Here is a 20,801-nt window from a genome sequence, read left to right on the forward strand (position 1 = left end):
CAGCTTCCATTGCGTTCCATTCCATTACATTCCATTCATGAGACTCCTCTGCACTCCACTCCATTCCATTCCACTTCACCCATCGTCACTCCACTCCACCCCTTTCCAATCCACTCCACTCCATTGCATTCCACTGTGCTCCATTCCATGCCACTGCGTTCTATTCCTCACCACTCCAATCGACTCCACTCCACTGCATTCCACTCCCCACCATTCCATTCATTTCCATGCCATTCCGATGTATTTCACTCCACTCCACTCCACTCAATTCCTGTCCATTACCCTCCTCTCAAATACATTCCACTTCAGTACACTCCATTCGATTACATTCCACTCCAGTCCACTCCACTCCTCTCCATTCCACTACATTCCATTCCATTTCGTTCCATTCCACTCCCCTCCCTTCCATTCGTATCCACACCAGTCCACTCCACTCCATTCCATTCCAATCCACTCTAATCCACTCTACTCCACTCCTTTCCATTTCTTTCGATTCCTCTACTTTCAACTCCACTCCACTCCCTTCCACTCCAATCCAATCCAATCCATTCCATTCCATATAATTCCACTCCCTTCCACTCTACTAGATCCACTGTATTCCAATCCACTTCTGTTAACTCCACTCTGCTCCCCTCCATTCCAATCCACTCCGTTCTACTCTACTTCTCTCCGTTCCATTCCTTCCAACTTCATTCCAATCAACTCCATTGCATTCCACTCCACTCCATTCCACTCCTTTCAGACCTTTCCAATCCATTCCATTCCTCTCCACTCCACTCCATTCCACTCCATTCCACTCAATTCCATTCCATTCCATTCCCCTCCATTCCACTCTACTCCATTCCATGCCATTCCTTTCCAAACTATTCCACGTCATTCCATTCCAATCCATTCTACTCCACTCCACTCCCTTTCCAATCCACTCCATTCCATTCCATTCCTTTCCATTCCATTCCATTCTACTCCATTCCTCTTCCCTCCACTCCACTCCATTCTATTCCACTCCATTCCACTGCACTCCAATCTTTCCCACGCCAATCCATTCCATTCTATTCCATTCCACTCCGTTCCACTAAATTCCATTCTACTCCTATCCACTCCACTCCATTCTTTGCATTCCATTCCCTTCCACTGCTTTCCATTCCATTACTTTCAATTCTATTCTATTCTCCTCCGTTCCACTCAACTCTACTCCACTCCACTACATTCCATTACATCCAAATCCATTCCACTCCATTCCACTCTTCCACTTTGCTGCAATGCTCTCCTCTCAATTCCACTCCTTCTCATTCCATTCCGCTCCATTCCACTGCTATCCTCTCCACCTCAATCAACTCCGGTTCATTCCATTCCATTCCATCCCATTCCATTTCTCTCCATTCCATTCCACTCCACTCCACTTCACTCCAATCCACTCCATTCCATTCCATTCTACTCCATTCTATTCCATTCCATTCCATTCCATTCCGTTCTGTTGTACTCCATTGCATTCTTTTCCTTTCTTTCGAGAGTATCTCACTCTGTCACTCAGCATGGAGTGCAGTGGCACAGTCTCAGCTGCCGTTCTGTTCTGTTCCTTTTCTTTCCGATCCACTCCATTCAGCTCTGCTAGGCTCTGCTCCGTTCCATTTCCTTCCATTCTACTTCAGTCCACTCCACAACATTGGGTTACATCCAATTGCATTCCACTGCTTTACACTCCTCTACACTTAACTGCATTCCACTCCACTCCATTTCACGCCATCCCCTTGCATTCATCTCCATTGCACTGTATTCCGCTCCACCTCACTCCGCTCCATTTCAATCCATTCCATTCCATCTCATTCCAGTTCTCTCCATTCCAGGCCACTCCACTTCACTCCACTCTGTTCCCATGCAGTCCACTCCATTCCATTCCATTCCATTCCTTTCTTTCAATGTTATCTCACTCTGTCGCATAGCCTGGAGCACACTCGCACTATCTCCGCCCCTGTTCCATTCCATTCCATGCCATTCCATTCCATTCCACTACACTCCATTCCACTAAAATCTACTCCACTGCATTCCACTCCACTCCACTCCATTCTATTGCACTCCACTCCACTCCATTCAATTCCATTCAATTCCATTCCTTTCCACTTCACTCAACTCCACTACATGCCACTCCATTCCTCTCCATTCCATTCTGTTCCATTCCTTTCCACCCCACTCCACACCATTCCACTCCACTCCATTCCATTCCATTTCAGTCCACTCCACTCATCTCCACTCCAGGCCACTCCATTCCACTGAACTATACTCCATTTTATTCCACTCCCCTCCAGTCCACTGCACTCCAATCCTTTCCATTCAATTTCAATCCACTCCATTCCATTCCTTTCCACTACATTCCATTCCATTCCCTTCCATTCCACTCCATTCCACTCCTCTGCAACCCACTCCATTCTACTCCACTGCATTCCACTCCATTCCACTTCACTCCATTCCAATCCACTCCTTTTCATTCCACTCTATTACCTTCCACTCCATTCCACTCCACTTAACTCCATTCCATTCCATTCCATTCCTTTCCTCTCGACTCCACATCACTCCACTCCTTTCATCTCCACTCCACTCCACACAATTGCACTTCCCTCCTTTCGATTCCATTCCATTCTCTTCCTCTTACTCCCCTCCATTCCACTCCACTCCACTCCATTCCTCTCCATTCCACTCCATTCCATTTTATTCCATTACATTCCACTCCATTGCATTCCCTTCCACTTCATTCCATTCCATGCCACTCCACTCCACTCCACTCCAATCTGCTTCATTCAATTCCTATCCACTTGTCTCCATTCCCTTCCATTCCACTCCATTCCATTCATTTCCACTCCATTCCACTCCACTCCAGTCCTCTCCATTTCACTCCATTCAATTCCATTGCAGTCCATTCCGTTCCACTTCATTCCATTCCTCTCCATTCCAGTTCATTCCAATCCAATCCACTCCACTCCACTCCATTCCTCTCCATTCCACTCATCTCCCTTCCTTCCCACTCCACTCTACTCCACTCCATTCCGTGCAATTCCATTCCATTTGGTTCCATTAAATTCCACTCCACTAGACTCCACTCCACTCCTTTAGATTCCATAGTACTCCATTTTACTGCATTCCAATCCACACCACTGCGTTCCGTTGCATTCCCTTCCATTCCATTCGACTCCTCTCCATTCCACTCCACTCCACTCCACTCCATTAGAATCCATTGGATTCCATTTCACTCCATTCCATTCCATTCCACTCCATGCCACTCCACTCACCTCCACTGCCCTCCAATCCACTGCATTCTGTTCCATTCTATTCCATTCCAGTCTACTCTACTACTTCCACTCCTGTCCACTCCATTCCTTTCCACTCCACTGCACTCCACTACATTCTATTGCATTCCACTCCACTGCACTCCACTACATTCCATTGCATTCCACTCCCTTCCACTCCACTCCACTCCATTGCAGTGCACTCCTCTCTATTCCACTCCTCTCCATTCCATTCCATTCCATTGCATTCCACTCCATTCTATTCTGTTTCACTCCATTCCACTCTACTCCACTGTACTACATTCCCTTCCATTCCACTCCTTTCAAATCAGTTCTTTCCTTCCACAGAATCTCTCTCGGTCACTAAGGCTGGAGTGTAGTCACACAATCTCAGCTCACATTTCTCTTCTCCATTCCATTGCATTCCATTCCATCCCATTCCATTTCTTTCTATTTCACTCCACTCCACTGCATTCCATTCCACTGCATTCCATTCCATTCCACTCTGTTACTCTTCACTCCACTCCATTCTACTCCTGTCCACTACATTCCATTCCATTTCACACCACTGCATTCCATTCCATTCTTTCGACACAATATCACTGTGTCAAACAGCCTGGAGAGCTTAGGCACAATCTCAGCTCAAATTACATCTCAACTCTCTATTGAACTGCATTCTATTGCATTAAATTCCATTGCATCCCATTCCATTCCTTTGCTTTCCATTACATTCAATTCCATTCCATTCCACTCCTTTCCACTCCACTCCACTCCAGTACGTTCCTTTACATCCGATTCCATTCCACGCCATTGCACTCCTCTCCACTCCACTGCACTGCACTCCACTCCACACCATCCCATTACTTTCTGCTCCATTCCCCAGCACTACACTCCTCACCACTCCACTCCACATCATTCCATTCCTTTACATCCGATTCCATTCCATTCCATTCCTCTCCATTCCACTGCACTCTACTTCAGTCCACTCGAATCCACCCAATTAAAAATTCTTTCCATTCCAATTCTTTCTTTCAAGAGTATCTCACTCTGTCACCCAGCGTGGAGTGCAGTGAGACAATCTCAGCTCACATATCATTTCATCATTCCATTACATTCCATTGCATTCCATTCCATTCCAGTGCATGCCACTCCACTCCTATCAATTCCACTCCACTCCACTCCAATACGTTCCATTCCATTCCATTCCAAACCCTTCCATTCCACTCTGTTTTATCGACAGGATCTCCCTCTGTCACGCAGGCTCCAGCGCAGTGGCCAAATCCCTCCACATATTTCTTCATTCCATTCGATTCAATTCCATTTCATTCCATTGGATTCCATTCCACTCCACTCCGTTCCATTCCACTCCACTCCGTTCCTTTCCTCTTCATTCCATTCCACTCCATTCCACTCTCCTCCACGACACTCCACTTCATTTCACTCCACACCACTACACTCCTCTCCATTCCATTCCATTCCATTCCATTCCACTCAATTCCATTCCATTCCATTCCATTCCCTTCCTTTTTTTCCACAGGATTTCATTCCGTCACAAAGGCTGGAGTGCAGTGGAACAATAACAGCTCACATTTCCTTTCAGCAGTCCATTGCATTCCATTCCAACCCATTGCATTCCATTCTATTTCACTCCACGATAATCCACTCCACTCCGTTCCATTCCATTCCGTCCCATTCCATTCGTCTCCATTCGAATCCACTCCACTCCACTCCACTCTACTCCATTCAATTCCATTCCACTCCATTCCATTTCACTCTATTGCATTCCATTGCTTTCTATCCACAGGATATAACGTGTCACCCAGTCTGGAGTGCAGTGGCACAATCTCAGCTCACACTACATGTCAACTTTCCATTGTATTATATTCTATTATGATGGATTCCATTGCATTCCATTACATTCCACTACTGTCCTCTCAATTCTATGCCATTCAACTCCGTTCCACTCCACTGCACTCCACTTCATTCCACTCCATCCCATTCCTTTCCACCTCATTCCACTATAATCCATTCCACCCCACACCACTCCAATTCATGCCATTACGTTCCATTTCATTCCATTCCTCCACATTCCACTCCACAAATGTCCACTCTGTTCCATTCCATTCCACTGCGTTCCATTCCATTCCTTTCTTTTGAGAGTATGACACTCAGTCACCCTGCCTAGAGCACATTGGTAAAATCTCAGCTCCCATTCCATTCCATCCCATTCCATTCCACTCCACTCCAGTCCACTCCATTCTGCTCTGCTCCATTCCAGTCCATTACACTGCACTCCATTCCCTTCCACTACACTCCAATCCACTCCACTCCACTCCACTACTATCCATTCCATTCCACTCCATTCCATGCCATTCCACTCCACTCCATTCCATTCCTTTCCTCTCCGCTCCACTCAATTCCATTCCACTCCACTTCACTCCAATCCATTCCATTCCTCTCCACTCCTCTCCATTCCATTCTATTCCATTCCAATCCATTCTATTCCGTTCCACTCCACTCCATTCCATTCCATTCCACTCCATTCCATTCCATTCCATTTAACTCCATTCCACTCCAGTCCACTAAATTCAATTTCACTCCGTTCCACTCCTTTCCACTTCATTCCATTCCACTCCATTCCACTCCAATCCATACGACTCCATCCCACTCCTTTCCATTCCTTTCCAATCCACTCCACTCCAATCAACTGCGTTTCTCTCCACTCCCTTCCATTTCATTTCATTCCACTCCACTCCACTTCACTCCATTCCACTCTACTGCATTCCATTTGATTCAATTCCATTCCACTCCATTCCATTCCATTCCAGTCCTTTCGACACCATTCCACTCTAATCCACTCTACTCCATTCCACTCCATTCGACTCCATTCCACTCAGTTACCTTCCAGTTCATTACACTCCTATTCACTCCATTCACTTCCACTCCACTCCACACCACGATATTCCATTCAACTACACTCCACTTCACTCAATTCCATTCCACTCCACTCCCCTCCACTCCACTCCATTCCATTCCATTCCACTCCCCTCTACTCCAATGCATTCCATTCCACTCCACTTATCGCCACTGCATTCCATTACACTCTACTCCATTCCATTCTATTCCATTCCTTTCCACTCCACTACATTCCACTCCAATCCACCTCATATCATTCCATTCCATTCCACTCCGTTCCATTCCATTGTAATCCATTGAAGTACACTCAGCTCCATTCCACTCCACTCCACACCACTCTACTCCACTCTACTCCTTTCCATTCCTTTCCAATACACTCCATTGCTTTCAATTCCACTCCATTCTATGCCAGTCCATTCCATTCCACTCCATTCCACTCTACTTCTTTCCACTCCATGCCATTACAGTCCACTGCGTTCCATTTCATTCCACTCCACCCCACTCCACTCCACTGCATTCGCTTCAATTCCACTCCATTCCCTTCCACTCCACTCCATTCCGTTTCATTCCATTCCATTTCACACCATTGCATTCCATTCACTTCTTTCGACAGGATATCACTATGTCACACTGGCTGGAGTGCAGTGTCACAATCTCAGCTCATATTACATGTCAACTATACATTCCATTGCATTCTATTCCATTGCATTCCATTGCATTCTTTTAATTCCTTTGCATTCAATTCTATTCCTTTCCATTCCATTCCATTCCATTCCATTCCATTCCATTCCTCTCAATTCCATTCCATTCCACTCCATTCCAGTCCATTCCACTAAATTCCACTACACTACACTCAATTCTAGTCCATTGCACTCCATTCCATTCCACTCTGTTCCATTCCACTCCATTTGATTAAATTCCACTCCACTCCATTCCGCTGCACTCCATTCCATTCTGCTCCATTCCCCTCCTCTCCATTCTATCACATTCCACTCCACTCCACTCCATTCCATTCCACTCCATTTCACTCCACTCCACTACATTTCATTCCACTCCGTTCGATTCCATTCCATTCCATTCCATTCTATTCCACTCCATTCCTTTCCATTGCATTCCATTCCATTCCACTCTGGCCCACTCCATTCCACTCCACTCCTCTACGTTCCATTACATCCAATTCCATTCCACTGCATTCCTATCCTCTCCTCTCCAGTGCACTCCACTCCTGTCCATTCCACTCCTTTCCATTCCATTCTGCTCCATTCCAGGGCAATGCACTCCACTGCACTCCACTGCATTTCATTCAATTCCCTTCCATCCCATTGCATTCTTCATTCCACTCTGCTCCAACTCACTCCATTCCACTCCACTCCACTCCGTTCCATTCCATTCTACGGCATTCCATTCCATTCCTTTATTTCGAGAATATCTCACTCAGTCAGCCAGCCTGGAGTGCAGTGGCCCCATCCCACCTCCCGCTCCGTTCCATTCCACTCCGCTCCACTCCTTTCCTTTCCGTTCCATCCACTCCACTACTTTCCATTACTTCCGATTCCATTCCACTCCATTACACTCCTTTCCACTCTACTGCACTCCTCTCTACTCCATTTCACTGCATCTGATTCCATTTCGCTCCATTCCATTGCACTCAACTCCACCCCACTCCAGTCCACTTCATTCCATTCCATTCCGTTCCATTCCTCACCATTCCACTCCAGTATACTTCACTTCAGTCCACTCCACTCCAATGCACCACATTGCATTCCATTCCATTCCACTGCATTCCATTCCATTCCTTTCTTTGGAGAGTATCACACTCTGTCACCCATCCTGGAGCGCAGTGGTACAATCTCAGCTTCCATTGCGTTCCATTCCATTCCATTACATTCATGAGACTCCTCTGCACTCCACTCCATTCCATTCCACTTCACCCATCATCACTCCACTCCACCCCTTTCCAATCCACTCCACTCCATTGCATTCCACTGTGCTCCATTCCATGCCACTCCGTTCTATTCCTCACCACTCCAATCGACTCCACTCCACTGCATTCCACTCCCCTCCATTCCATTCATTTCCATGCCATTCCAATGTATTTCACTCCACTCCACTCCACTCAATTCCTGTCCATTACCCTCCTCTCAAATACATTCCACTTCAGTACACTCCATTAGATTACATTCCACTACAGTCCACTCCACCCCTCTCCATTCCACTACATTCCATTCCATTTCGTTCCATTCCACTCCCCTCCCTTCCATTCGTTTCCACACCAGTCCACTCCACTCCATTCCATTCCAATCCACTCTAATCCACTCTACTCCACTCCTTTCCACTTCTTTCGATTCCTCTACTTTCAACTCCACTCCACTCCCTTCCACTCCAATCCAATCCAATCCATTCCATTCCATATAATTCCACTCCCTTCCACTCTACTCCATCCACTGTATTCCAATCCACTTCTGTTAACTCCACTCTGCTCCCCTCCATTCCAATCCACTCCGTTCTACTCTACTTCTCTCCATTCCATTCCTTCCAACTTCATTCCAATCAACTCCATTGCATTCCACTCCACTCCATTCCACTCCTTTCAGACCTTTCCACTGCATTCCATTACTCTCCACTCCACTCCATTCCACTGCATTCCACTCAATTCCATTCAATTCCATTCCCCTCCATTCCACTCTACTCCATTCCATGCCATTCCTTTCCAAACTATTCCACGTCATTCCATTCCATTCCATTCCAATCCATTCTACTCCACTCCACTCCCTTTCCAATCCACTCCATTCCATTCCATTCCTTTCCATTCCATTCCATTCTACTCCATTCCTCTTCCCTCCACTCCACTCCATTCTATTCCACTCCATTCCACTGCACTCCAATCTTTCCCACTCCAATCCATTCCATTCTATTCCATTCCATTCCGTTCCACTCCATTCCATTCTACTCCTATCCACTCCACTCCATTCTTTGCATTCCATTCCCTTCCACTGCTTTCCATTCCATTACTTTCAATTCTATTCTATTCTCCTCCGTTCCACTCAGCTCTACTCCACTCCACTACATTCCATTACATCCAAATCCATTCCACTCCATTCCACTCCTCCACTTTGCTGCAATGCTCTCCTCTCAATTCCACTCCTTCTCATTCCATTCCGCTCCATTCCACTGCTATCCTCTCCACCTCAATCAACTCCGGTTCATTCAATTGCATTCCATTCCATCCCATTCCATTTCTCTCCATTCCATTCCACTCCACTCCACTTCACTCCAATCCACTCCATTCAATTCCATTCTACTCCAATCTATTCCATTCCATTCCATTCCATTCCGTTCTGTTGTACTCCATTGCATTCTTTTCCTTTTTTTCGAGAGTATCTCACTCTGTCACTCAGCATGGAGTGCATTGGCACAGTCTCAGCTCCGTTCTGTTCTGTTCCTTTTCTTTCCGTTCCACTGCATTCAGCTCTGCTAGGCTCTGCTCCGTTCCATTTCCTTCCATTCTACTCCAGTCCACTCCACTACATTGCGTTACATCCTATTGCATTCCACTGCTTTACACTCCTCTACACTTAACTGCATTCCACTCCACTCCATTTCACGCCATCCACTTGCATTCACCTCCATTGCACTGTATTCCGCTCCCCCTCACTCCGCTCCATTTCAATCCATTCCATTCCATCTCATTCCAGTTCTCTCCATTCCAGGCCACTCCACTTCAATCCACTCTGTTCCCATGCAGTCCACTCCATTCCATTCCATTCCATTCCTTTCTTTCAATGTTATCTCACTCTTTCACGTAGCCTGGAGCACAGTCGCACTATCTCCGCTTCCGTTCCATTCCATTCCATGCCATTCCATTCCATTCAACTACACTCCATTCCGCTAAAATCTACTCCACTGCATTCCACTCCACTCCACTCCATTCTATTGCACTCCACTCCACTCCATTCAATTCCATTCCTTTCCAGTTTACTCCTATCCACTACATGCCACTCCATTCCTCTCCATTCCATTCTGTTCCATTCCTTTCCACCCCACTCCACACCATTCCACTCCACTCCATTCAATTCCATTTCAGTCCACTCCACTCATCTCCACTCCAGTCCACTCCATTCCACTGCACTATACTCCATTTTATTCCACTCCCCTCCAGTCCACTGCACTCCAATTCTTTCCATTCAGTTTCAATCCACTCCATTCCATTCCTTTCCACTACATTCTTTTCCGTTCCCTTCCATTCCACTCCATTCCACTCCTCTGCATCCCACTCCATTCTACTCCACTCCATTCCACTCCATTCCATTCCACTCCATTCCAATCCACTCCTTTTCATTCCACTCCATTACTTTCCACTCCATTCCACTCCACTTAACTCCATTCCATTCCATTCCATTCCTTTCCTCTCGACTCCACATCACTCCCCTCTTTTCATCTCCACTCCACTCCACACAATTGCACTTCCAACCTTTCGATTCCATTCCATTCTCTTCCTCTTACTCCCCTCCATTCCACTCCACTCCACTCCATTCTTCTCCATTAAACTCCATTGCATTTTATTCCATTACATTCCACTCCATTGCATTCCCTTCCACTTCATTCCATTCCATGCCACTCCACTCCACTAGACACCAATCTGCTTCATTCAATTCCTATTAACTTGTCTCCATTCCCTTCCATTCCACTCCATTCCATTCATTTCCACTCCATTCCACTCCACTCCACTCCTCTCCATTTCACTCCATTCAATTCCATTGCAGTCCATTCCGTTCCACTTCATTCCATTCCTCTCCATTCCAGTTCATTCCAATCCAATCCACTCCACTCCATTCCATTCCTCTCCATTCCACTCATCTCCCTTCCTTCCCACTACACTCTACTCGACTCCATTCCGTGCCATTCCATTCCACTCCACTGGACTCCACTCCACTCCTTTAGATTCCAAAGTACTCCATTTCACTGCATTCCAATCCACACCACTGCGTTCCGTTGCATTCCCTTCATTCCATTCGACTCCTCTCCATTCCACTCCACTCCACTCCACTCCATTGGAATCCATTGGATTCCATTTCACTCCATTCCATTCCGTTCCACTCCATGCCACTCCACTCACATCCACTCCCCTCCACTCTACTGCATTCTGTTCCATTCTTTTCCATTCCAGTCAACTCTACTCCTTCCACTCCTCTCCACTCCATTCCATTCCACTCCACTGCACTCCAGTACATTCCATTGCATTCAATTCCCTTCCACTCCACTCCACTCCATTGCCGGGCACTCCTCTCTATTCCACTCCACTCCATTCCATTCCATTCCATTGCATTCCACTCCATTCTATTCTGTTTCACTCCATTCCACTCTACTCCACTGTACTACATTCCCTTCCGTTCCACTCCTTTGAAATCAGTTCTTTCCTTCCACAGAATCTCTCTCGGTCACTAAGGCTGGAGTGTAGTCACACAATCTCAGCTCACATTTCTGTTCTCCATTCCATTGCATTCCATTCCATCCCATTCCATTTCTTTCTATTTCACTCCACTCCACTGCATTCCATTCCACTGCATCCCATTCTATTCCACTCTGTTCCTCTTCACTCCACTCCATTCTACTCCTGTCCACTACATTCCATTCCACTTCACACCACTGCATTCCATTCCATTCTTTCGACACGATATCACTGTGTCAAACAGCCTGGAGAGCTTAGGCACAATCTCAGCTCACATTACATGTCAACTCTCTATTGAACTGCATTCTATTGCATTAAATTCCATTGCATCCCATTCCATTCCTTTGCTTTCCATTACATTCAATGCCATTCCATTCCACTCCTTTCCACTCCACTCCACTCCAGTACGTTCCTTTACATCCGATTCCATTCCACGCCATTGCACTCCTCTCCACTCCACTGCACTGCACTCCACTCCACACCATCCCATTACTTTCTGCTCCATTCCACAGCACTACACTCCTCACCACTCCACTCCACATCACTCCATTCCTTTACATCCGATGCCACTCCATTCCATTCCTCTCCATTCCACTGCACTCTACTTCAGTCCACTCGAATCCACCCAATTAAAAATTCTTTCCATTCTATTTCTTTCTTTCAAGAGTATCTCACTCTGTCAGCCAGCGTGGAGTGCAGTGGCACAATCTCAGCTCACATATCATTTCATCATTCCATTCCATTCCATTGCATTCCATTCCATTCCAGTGCACTCCACTCCACTCAATTCCACTCCACTCCACTCCAATACGTTCCATTCCATTCCATTCCAATCCCTTCCATTCCACTCTGTTTTATCGACAGGATCTCCCTCTGTCACGCAGGCTCCAGCGCAGTGGCCAAATCACTGCACATATTTCTTCATTCCATTCGATTCAATTCCATTTCATTCCATTGGATTCCATTCCACTCCACTCCGTTCCATTCCACTCCACTCCGTTCCTTTCCTCTTCATTCCATTCCACTCCATTCCACTCTCCTCCACGACACTCCATTCCATTTCACTCCACACCACTACACTCCTCTCCATTCCATTCCATTCCATTCCATTCCATTCCATTCCATTCCTTTTTTTCCACAGGATTTCATTCCGTCACAAAGGCTGGAGTGCAGTGGAACAATAACAGCTCACATTTCCTTTCAGCAGTCCATTGCATTCCATTCCAACCCATTGCATTCCATTCTATTTCACTCCACGATACTCCACTCCACTCCGTTCCATTCCACTCCGTCCCATTCCATTCGTCTCCATTCGACTCCACTCCACTCCACTCCACTCCATTCCATTCAATTCCATTCCACTCCATTCCATTTCACTCTATTGCATTCCATTCCTTTCTATCCACAGGATAGAACGTCTCACCCAGTCTGGAGTGCAGTGGCACAATCTCAGCTCAAACTACATCTCAACTTTCCATTGTATTATATTCTATTACAATGGATTCCATTGCATTCCATTACATTCCACTACTGTCCTCTCAATTCTATGCCATTTAACTCCGTTCCACTCCACTGCACTCCACTTCATTCCACTCCATCCCATTCCTTTCCACCCCATTCCACTATAATCCATTCCACCCCACACCAACCCAATTCATGCCATTACGTTCCATTTCACTCCATTCCTCCACATTCCACTCCACTAATGTCCACTCTGTTCCATTCCATTCCACTGCGTTCCATTCCATTCCTTTCTTTTGAGAATATGACACTCAGTCACCCTGCCTAGAGCACATTGGTAAAATCTCAGCTCCCATTCCATTCCATCCCATTCCATTCCACTCCACTCCAGTCCACTCCATTCTGCTCTGCTCCATTCCAGTCCATTACACTGCACTCCATTCCCTTCCACTACACTCCAATCCACTCCACTCCACTCCACTTCTATCCATTCCATTCCACTCCATTCCATGCCTTTCCACTCCACTCCATTCCATTCCTTTCCTCTCCGCTCTACTCAATTCCATTCCACTCCACTTCACTCCTATCCATTCCACTCCTCTCCACTCCACTCCATTCCATTCTATTCCATTCCATTCCATTCTATTCCATTCCACTCCACTCCATTCCATTCCATTCCACTCCATTCCATTCCATTCCATTTAACTCCATTCCACTCCAGTCCACTAAATTCAATTTCACTCCGTTCCACTCCTTTCCACTTCATTCCATTCCACTCCATTCCACTCCAATCCATACGACTCCATCCCACTCCTTTCCATTCCTTTCCACTCCACTCCACTCCAATCAACTGCGTTTCTCTCCACTCTCTTCCATTTCATTTCATTCCACTCCACTCCACTTCACTCCATTCCACTCCACTCCATTCCATTTGATTCAATTCCATTCCACTCCATTCCATTCCATTCCAGTCCGTTCGACACCATTCCACTCTAATCCACTCTGCTCCATTCCACTCCATTCGACTCCATTCCACTCCGTTACCTTCCACTCCATTCCACTCCTATTCACTCCATTCACTTCCACTCCACCCCACACCACGATATTCCATTCAACTGCACTCCACTTCACTCAATTCCATTCCACTCCACTCCCCTCCACTCCACTCCATTCCATTCCATTCCACTCCACTCTACTCCAATGCATTCCATTCCACTCCACTTATCGCCACTGCATTCCATTACACTCTACTCCATTCCATTCTATTCCATTCCATTCCACTCCACTACATTCCGCTCCAATCCACCTCATATCATTCCATTCCATTCCACTCCGTTCCATTCCATTGTACCCCATTGAAGTACATTCAGCTCCATTCCACTCCACTCCACACCACTCTACTCCACTCTACTCCTTTCCATTCCTTTCCAATCCACTCCATTGCATTCAATTCCACTCCATTCTATGCCAGTCCATTCCATTCCACTCCATTCCACTCTACATCTTTCCACTTCATGCCATTACAGTCCACTGCATTCCATTTCATTCCACTCCACCCCGCTCCACTCCACTGCATTCGCTTCCATTCCACTCCATTCCCTTCCACTCCACTCCATTTAATTTCATTCCATTCCATTTCACTCCATTGCATTCCATTCACTTCTTACGACAGGATATCACTATGTCACCCTGGCTGGAGTGCAGTGTCACAATCTCAGCTCATATTACATGTCAACTATACGTTCCATTGCATTCTATTCCATTGCATTCCATTGCATTCTTTTAATTCCGTTGCATTCAATTCTATTCCTTTCCATTCCATTCCATTCCATTCCATTCCTCTCAATTCCATTGCATTCCACTCCATTCCAGTCCATTCCTCTAAATTCCACTACACTACACTCAATTCTAGTCTATTGCACTCCATTCCATTCCACTCTGTTCCATTTCACTCCATTTGATTCCATTCCACTCCACTCCATTCCGCTGCACTCCATTCCATTCTGCTCCATTCCCCTCCTCTCCATTCTATCACATTCCACTCCACTCCACTCCATTCCATTCCACTCCATTTCACTCCACTCCACTACATTTCATTCCACTCCGTTCCATTCCATTCCATTCCCTTCTATTCCACTCCATTGCTTTCCATTGCATTCCATTCCATTCCACTCTGGCCACTCCATTCCACTCCACACCTCTATGTTCCATTACATTCAATTCCATTCCACTGCATTCCTATCTGCTCCTCTCCAGTGCACTCCAGTCCTGTCCATTCTACTCCTTTCCATTCCATTCTGCTCCATTCCACTGCAATGCACTCCACTGCACTCCACTGCATTTCATTCAATTCCCTTCCATCCCATGGCATTCTTCATTCCACTCTGCTCCAACTCACTCCATTCCACTACACTCCACTCCATTCTATTCCATTCTACGGCATTCCATTCCATTCCTTTATTTCGAGAATATCTCACTCAGTCAGCCAGCCTGGGGTGCAGTGGCACCATCCCACCTCCCGCTCCGTTCCATTCCACTCCGCTCCACTCCTTTCCTTTCCGTTCCATCCACTCCACTACTTTCCATTACTTCCGATTCCATTCCACTCCATTGCACTCCTTTCCACTCTACTGCACTCCTCTCTACTCCATTTCACTGCATCTGATTCCATTTCGCTCCATTCCATTGCACTCAACTCCACCCCACTCCAGTCCACTTCATTCCATTCCATTCCGTTCCATTCCTCTCCATTCCACTCCAGTAAACTTCACTTCAGTACACTCCACTCCAATGTACCCCATTGCATTCCATTCCATTCCACTGCATTCCATTCCATTCCTTTCTTTCGAGAGTATCACACTCTCTCACCCATCCTGGAGCGCAGTGATACAATCCCAGCTTCCATTGCGTTCCATTCCATTACATTCCATTCATGAAACTCCTCTGCATTCCACTCCATTCCATTCCACTTCACCCATCGTCACTCCACCCCACCCCTTTCCAATCCACTCCACTCCATTGCATTCCACTGTGCTCCATTCCATGCCACTGCGTTCTATTCCCCACCACTCCAATCGACTCCACTCCACTGCATTCCACTCCCCTCCATTCCATTCATTTCCATGCCATTCCGATGTATTTCACTCCACTCCACTCCACTCAATTCCTGTCCATTACCCTCCTCTCAAATACATTCCACTTCAGTACACTCCATTCGATTACATTCCACTCCAGTCCACTCCACCCCTCTCCATTCCACTACATTCCATTCCATTTCGTTCCATTCCACTCCCCTCCTTTCCATTCGTTTCCACACCAGTCCACTCCACTCCATTCCATTCCAATCCACTCTAATCCGCTCTACTCCACTCCTTTCCACTTCTTTCGATTCCTCTACTTTCAACTCCACTCCACTCCCTTCCACTCCAATCCAATCCAATCCATTCCATTCCATATAATTCCACTCCCTTCCACTCTACTCCATCCACTGTATTCCAGTCCACTTCTGTTAACTCCACTCTGCTCCCCTCCATTCCAATCCACTCCGTTCTACTCTACTTCTCTCCATTCCATTCCTTCCAACTTCATTCCAATCAACTCCATTGCATTCCACTCCACTCCATTCCACTCCTTTCAGACCTTTCCACTCCATTCCATTCCTCTCCACTCCACTCCATTCCACTCCATTCCACTCAATTCCATTCCATTCCATTCCCCTCCATTCCACTCTACTCCATTCCATGCCATTCCTTTCCAAACTATTCCACGTCATTCCATTCCATTCCATTCCAATCCATTCTACTCCACTCCACTCCCTTTCCAATCCACTCAATTCCATTCCATTCCTTTCCATTCCATTCCATTCTACTCCATTCCTCTTCCCTCCACTCCACTCCATTCTATTCCACTCCATTCCACTGCACTCCAATCTTTCCCACGCCAATCCATTCCATTCTATTTCATTCCATTCCGTTCCACTCCATTCCATTCTACTCCTATCCACTCCACTCCATTCTTTGCATTCCATTCCCTTCCACTGCTTTCCATTCCATTACTTTCAATTCTATTCTATTCTCCTCCGTTCCACTCAACTCTACTCCACTCCACTACATTCCATTACATCCAAATCCATTCCACTCCATTCCACTCCTCCACTTTGCTGCAATGCTCTCCTCTCAATTCCACTCCTTCTCATTCCATTCCGCTCCATTCCACTGCTATCCTCTCCACCTCAATCAACTCCGGTTCATTCAATTGCATTCCATTCCATCCCTTTCCATTTCTCTCCATTCCATTCCACTCCACTCCACTTCACTCCAATCCACTCCATTCGATTCCATTCTACTCCATTCTATTCCATTCCATTCCATTCCATTCCATTCCGTTCTGTTGTACTCCATTGCATTCTTTTCCTTTTTTTCGAGAGTATCTCACTCTGTCACTCAGCATGGAGTGCAGTGGCACAGTCTCAGCTCCCGTTCTGTTCTCTTCCTTTTCTTTCCGTTCCACTCCATTCAGCTCTGCTAGGCTCTGCTCCGTTCCATTTCCTTCCATTCTACTCCAGTCCACTCCACTACATTGCGTTACATCCTATTGCATTCCACTGCTTTACACTCCTCTACACTTAACTGCATTCCACTCCACTCCATTTCACGCCATCCCCTTGCATTCATCTCCATTGCACTGTATTCCGCTCCACCTCACTCCGCTCCATTTCAATCCATTCCATTCCATCTCATTCCAGTTCTCTCCATTCCAGGCCACTCCACTTCACTCCACTCTGTTCCCATGCAGTCCACTCCATTCCATTCCATTCCATTCCTTTCTTTCAATGTTATCTCACTCTGTCACATAGCCTGGAGCACAGTCGCACTATCTCCGCTTCTGTTCCATTCCATTCCATGCCATTCCATTCCATTCCACTACACTCCATTCCACTAAAATCTACTCCACTGCATTCCACTCCACTCCACTCCATTCTATTGCACTCCACTCCACTCCATTCAATTCCGTTCAATTCCTTTCATTTCCACTTCCCTCCACTCCACTACATGCCACTCCATTCCTCACCATTCCATTCTGTTCCATTCCTTTCCACCCCACTCCACAAGATTCCACTCCACTCCCTTCCATTCCATTTCAGTCCATTCCACTCATCTCCAATAGTCCACTTCATTCAATTGCACTATACTCCATTTTATTCCACTCCCCTCCAGTCCACTGCACTCCAATCCTTTCCATTCAATTTCAATCCACTCCATTCCATTCCTTACCACTACATTCCATTCCATTCCCTTCCATTCCACTCCATTCCACTCCTCTGAAACCCACTCCATTCTACTCCTCTCCATTAAACTCCATTCCATTCCACTCCATTCCAATCCACTCCTTTTCATTCCACTCCATTACCTTCCACTGCATTCCGCTCCACTTAACTCCATTCTATTCCATTCCATTCCTTTCCTCTCGACTCCACATCACTCCACTCCTTTCATCTCCACTCCACTCCACACAATTTCACTTCCCTCCTTTCGATTCCATTCCATTCTCTTCCTCTTACTCCCCTCCATTCCACTCCACTCCTCTCCATTCCTCTCCATTCCACTCCATTCCATTTTATTCCATTACATTCCACTCCATTGCATTCCCTTCCACTTCATTCCATTCCATGCCACTCCACTCCTCTCCACTCCAATCTGCTTCATTCAATTCCTATCCACTTGTCTCCGTTCCCTTCTATTCCATTCCACTCCATTCATTTCCACTCCATTCCACTCCACTCCACTCCTCTCCATTTCACTCCATTCAATTCCATTGCAGTCCATTCCGTTCCACTTCATTCCATTCCTCTCCATTCCAGTTCATTCCAATTCAATCCACTCCACTCCATTCCATTCCTCTCCATTCCACTCATCTCCCTTCCTTCCCACTCCACTCTACTCCACTCCATTCCGTGCCATTCCATTCCATTTGGTTCCATTCCATTAAACTCCACTAGTCTCCCCTCCACTCCTTTAGATTCCGTAGTACTCCATTTCACTGCATTCCAATCCACACCACTGCGTTCCGTTGCATTCCCTTCCATTCCATTCCACTCCTCTCCATTCCACTCCACTCCACTCCACTCCATTAGAATCCACTGGATTCCATTTCACTCCATTCCATTCCATTCCACTCCATGCCACTCCACTCACCTCCACTCCCCTCCACTCCACTGCATTCTGTTCCATTCTATTCCATTCCAGTCCACTCTACTCCTTCCACTCCTGTCCACTCCATTCCATTCCACTCCACTGCACTCCTCTACATTCCATTGCGTTACACTCCCTTCCACTCCACTCCACTCCATTGCAGTGCACTCCTCTCTATTCCACTCCACTCCATTCCATTCCATTCCATTGCATTCCACTCCATTCTATTCTGTTTCACTCCATTCCACTCTACTCCACTGTACTGCATTCCCTTCCATTCCACTCCTTTGAAATCAGTTCTTTCCTTCCACAGAATCTCTCTCGGTCCCTAAGGCTGGAGTGTAGTCACACAATATCAGCTCCCATTTCTCTTCTCCATTCGATTGCATTCCATTCCATCCCATTCCATTTCTTTCTATTTCACTCCACTCCACTGCCTTCCATTCCACTGCATTCCATTCCATTCCTATCTGTTCCTCTTCACTCCACTCCATTCTACTCCTGTCCACTACATTCCATTCCATTTCACACCACTGCATTCCATTCCATTCTTTCGACACGATATCACTGTGTCAAACAGCCTGGAGAGCTTAGGCACAATCTCAGCTCACATTACATGTCAACTCTCTATTGAACTGCATTCTATTGCATTAAATTCCATTGCATCCCATTCCATTCCTTGGCTTTCCATTACATTCAATTCCATTCCATTCCACTCCTTTCCACTCCACTCCACTCGAGTACGTTCCTTTACATCCGATTCCATTGCACGCCATTGCACTCCTCTCCACTCCACTGCACTGCACTCCACTCCACACCATCCCATTACTTTCTGCTCCATTCCACAGCACTACACTCTTCACCACTCCACTCCACATCATTCCATTCCTTTACATCCGATTCCATTCCATTCCATTCCTCTCCATTCCACTGCACTGTACTTCAGTCCACTCGAATCCACCCAATTAAAAATTCTTTCCATTCCATTTCTTTCTTTCAAGAGTATCTCACTCTGTCACCCAGCGTGGAGTGCAGTGGCACAATCTCAGCTCACATATCATTTCATCATTCCATTACATTCCATTGCATTCCATTCCATTCCAGTGCACTCTACTCCACTCAATTCCACTCCACTCCACTCCAATACGTTCCATTCCATTCCATTCCAATCCCTTCCATTCCACTCTGTTTTATCGACAGGATCTCCCTCTCTCACGCAGGCTCCAGCGCAGTGGCCAAATCACTGCACATATTTCTTCATTCCATTCGATTCAATTCCATTTCATTCCATTGGATTCCATTCCACTCCACTCCGTTCCATTCCACTCCACTCCATTCCTTTCCTCTTCATTCCATTCCACTCCATTCCACTCTCCTCCACGACACTCCATTCCATTTCACTCCACACCACTACACTCCTCTCCATTCCATTCCATTCCATTCCATTCCATTCCATTCCATTCCATTCCATTCCTTTTTTTCCACAGGATTTCATTCCGTCACAAA

The sequence above is a fragment of the Pongo pygmaeus genome, chromosome Y, assembly GCF_028885625.2.
Source record: "Pongo pygmaeus isolate AG05252 chromosome Y, NHGRI_mPonPyg2-v2.0_pri, whole genome shotgun sequence".
Classification (NCBI taxonomy): domain Eukaryota; kingdom Metazoa; phylum Chordata; class Mammalia; order Primates; family Hominidae; genus Pongo; species Pongo pygmaeus.